Here is a 3818-nt window from a genome sequence, read left to right as displayed (position 1 = left end):
AAAAATTAGCCGGGCGTGGTAGTGCACGCCTGTAGTTCCAGCTACTTGGAAGGCAGAGGCGGAAGGATCACCTGCACCCAGCTGGTGAGGCTGTGGTGGCCGGGAGCGGCCACTGCACTCCAGTCTGGGCGACAGTGAGACTCCAACTCAATAAATAAATAAATAAATAATAACAAATGCTTAAATAGAGGTTACCACATGGTCATATACTTTTCTTCTAAGCCCTTTATAAGTACTAACTCTTTATTCCCATTTTACAGATGAGAAAACTGAAGTGTGGAGTGGAGGTTAAGGAACTTGCCTAAGGTCACATAGCTTGGATGTAGCTGGATGTGAATGTACCCGGCAAACAGTAGGGCTTCAATAATTGCTTTATGGGAAGCTTTAGGCTTGGTATCCTGTGGAAGGCACTCTGGAGGGCACCCGTTCCAAGCTGTTATTTGTCCCTAGAGCCGGCTGTGAATGAGTAGCTGAGGGGAGTTGGTGAGGGGTGGAGTGTGGTGGGAAGGGTGAGGAGGGGTGAGGACAGGAGGGCCCGGGAGGAAGAGGCAGCAGCAAAACACTCTGGACAACTCCCTGGAGGTCAGAGTCCTGGGGCAGCCATTCCAGGGGCCTCTCCCAAGGCAGGGAAGGGCATGAGGCAGTTTCTCCTTATGCAACCATGAACTACCTCCACTGCACCTTGGCCTGGTCAAGACCCCAGCTGGGCCAAAGAAGCAGAATTAATTGGTCATCAAAGGAGGGGCAGGAGGCTTCCTTTGTGCCTCCTCACCCCCTGCCTTCCAGCCCTGCAGATCCACCTCCGTCAGCCTCCCCTGGTGGCCCCACCTGGTGGCTCAAAACACCACTCTTATAGCTAGACAGTCTCGCTCGGTTCTGAGGCTTGTGGATGGGGGTCCTAGGTAGTTACTTCGCCCCAGTTTCTTTGTCTGTGCGGCCTTTGTTCCTCATCTACCACCTCTCCGGGGACCAGGCTACTGACTGGTGGGAGGGGCAACCAGGCAGCAGGAGGCCCCGCCCAGAGGTAACTTCCAGGAGAGATGGGTTAAAAAGAAAAATACGGGCAACCCCCTCGGGTCCCCTCCCACTGTGGGAGCTTTTCTGTCCTCTCAATAAATCCTGTTTTCTGGAAAAAAAAAGAAAAAAGAAAGAAAAATACAAGACCTGCGGTCTGTGCAGTACTTGGAGTTTCCATAAACGGAATGCAGGGTGGGTGAGAGAACATGCGTGCTGGTACCGTTCTCCATGCTTCCATGTCTTGGTCCACTCAGTCCTCTTGGTACCCTGCAGGTAGCTGCCATTCTTCTCATTTCACAGATGAGGAAGTGCAGGCCTGGGGACACCAAGTGACTTGTCCAAGGTCACACAGCTAGTGACTGCCAGAGTTGAGATGTGAACTGACACGGTCAAGGTTCTTGGTGCTCCTTGCTGAGCCACCACACCAACCCACCCTGTGCTCCTTCGGGCAGGTGCTACAATCTGAATGAGTGTTCCCAAAACTCACATGCTGAAATTCTAACCCCAGTGACCCGATGGCCTCAGGAGGCGGGGCCTTTGGGAGGCGAGGGGATTATAGAAGTGAGGGCCCTTATAAAATAGACCCAAGGGAGTTTGTTTGCCCCTCTCACCCTGTGAGGACACAGCAAGAAGATGCCATAGCAAGGAATCCACTGGCACCTTGATCTTGGACTGGCCAGCCTCCAAGACTGTGGGAAATTAGTTGCTATTGTGGTGTTTTGTTATGGCAGCCTGAACAGACTCAGTGGGGTGAAAACACAGGCTTTGAACACAGACGAGCACGGGTTCAGATTGAAGGACTTCCTAGCTGTGTATCCTTGAGTCCTGTCCATAAGTGGCTGCTGTCACTTAGGGTATGCCAGGGGAGGCAGGGGAGGCCAGGGGACGAGCAAGAGGACATGCTCTGGGCACCCTCAGAAGGACCAGCCAGGCCAGGCTTGGTAGCTAAGCCTGTAATCCCAGCACTTTGGGAGGCCGAGGCAAGTACATTGCTGAACCTGCAGGTTTGATACCAGCCCTGGCAATTTGGCGAGATCTCATCTCTACAATTAAAAAAGAAAAAAATAGCTGGGCGTGGTAGTGTGCATCTGTAGTTCTGCTACTTGGAAGACTGAGGCGGAGGGATCGCCAGAGCCCAGCAGGTCGATGCTGGGGTGGCCGTGAGCATGCCACTGCACTCCAGCCTGGGCGATGGAGTGAGACCCCAACTCAAAAAAAAAAAAATAAAGGACAGCCAACCTGAGTGCAGATGTCCTCTTGTGCTAGTGCTAGGAGTGCAACAGTGAGGGCTGTTCTCCCGGCTTGGGGTGGGGGTCACGCAACTCCCTGGAGGAGGTGACCACCGTTTTGAAGGTTAAGAGTCCGTCAAGGGACAATGGAACAGAAGGCGGGGCGACCCAGACCCAGGAGATGGCATGTGCAGAGACGCGAGAGTGACGTCGGGTGGCTGTGGTGTGGCGCACACAAAGGGGAGAGTCTGACGTGTACTGGGGAAGTGGCCATGAATGTCAAGCAGAGGACTCTGGATTTTATCCTGAGCAGAGGAGTGGCATGGCCAGATTCGTGTTTTGGAAAGATCAGAGCATGGTTTGGGATGGGCAGAGCCTGTGGGAGACACGGCAGACTGGGCCGTGATGGCTTCAGAAGCACAAGTGGTGACCAAGCTTAGTGGTGACCGATGGATGTGGGGGTGAGGGGAGGATGTTGAGGCAAGCCCCTGCATCGCTGGCTTCAGGGGCTGGTCGTGCCGCTACCTGAAACGGAAACACCCAGGGAAGCAGGTTTGGTGTCAGGGCAGGGCTGGGTTCCATTTGGGAGCTGTCGATTTTGAGGGCCCCCAGGCCACTGTGGCACTTACCCTGGGTGGGATGTCCTTGGGAAGGTGTGTGATATCGGGTCCAGGGCACAGTCACCATCATGGTGACTGTCTTTCATCATGGTGTCTTCGCAGAGGCAGTCTGTCCCGCCCATCCTGAGGCGGTCACCGTTCCTGTGCGTGCAGATGGCTTCTGTCTGCAGCCCCTGCACTTCCTGCCTCCAGGCTTTGGGTGGTGAATAGGCCGGCTGGAGGTGTCTGGGAGGTGATGCCCTTGGAGCAGCCTCCAACCCTTGGCAGCTGGGGCTGGCGATAAACACGCGACTTCCTTGCCCTCAGGTGGAGCACCCGGAGAGCAGAGTCCACACGGCCTCCTGGAGGCCTTGCTGGGGCTGGGCCTGGCTGCCCATGGGCAACCTGCCCACAAACACACCCTGGTTGGGCTTCTTTCCACCCTTGTCTCTCCCTTCCCTACCTGTGCTTCCTGGAACCTACCTTCCACAGACACTCCTTGGCACAGATCATCTCGTGGAGGAACTCAGTCCACAGCCTTGTCTGTCAGCTGGGGAGTGAAGTGTGTACTGGGACCGTCAGGAGACTGTACCTGCATGAGCTGTGTGAGGCTCCCCACACCACTCCGGGCACCCAGCAGGGACTGGTTGGCACCCTCGCCCTGTCCAATTCTTTCGCACACAGTAGGTGCTTAATAAAAGCTCCCATCCCCCTCAGACTGCCCAGAACAGCTGCACCTTTCTTTCCTGCCGGTGACACAGGTAAGCCAGTCCCTCAGGCCTGACCCTTCCTGGTGCTCTTCACTGAACACCTTCCAGTGACTACCTCTGCCAGCAGCAGAGGGCTCCCCAGGGACTTCCTGTTAGTCAGGAAGGGCCGGTGGCACCTGTCATCTGGCAGGTGGATGTCTGGGTTCCTCCAGGGTGAGTGGAAATCGCGAGTGTTCCTATGCACTGATGAAGACTTCCTACGC

The sequence above is a fragment of the Carlito syrichta genome, unplaced genomic scaffold (genome assembly GCF_000164805.1).
Source record: "Carlito syrichta isolate Samal-C Ts95f unplaced genomic scaffold, Tarsius_syrichta-2.0.1 Scaffold316384, whole genome shotgun sequence".
In the NCBI taxonomy this organism is placed as follows: Eukaryota; Metazoa; Chordata; class Mammalia; order Primates; family Tarsiidae; genus Carlito; species Carlito syrichta.
The sequence above is the reverse complement of the archived record's forward strand: the minus strand, read 5'-3'. Positions refer to the sequence as shown.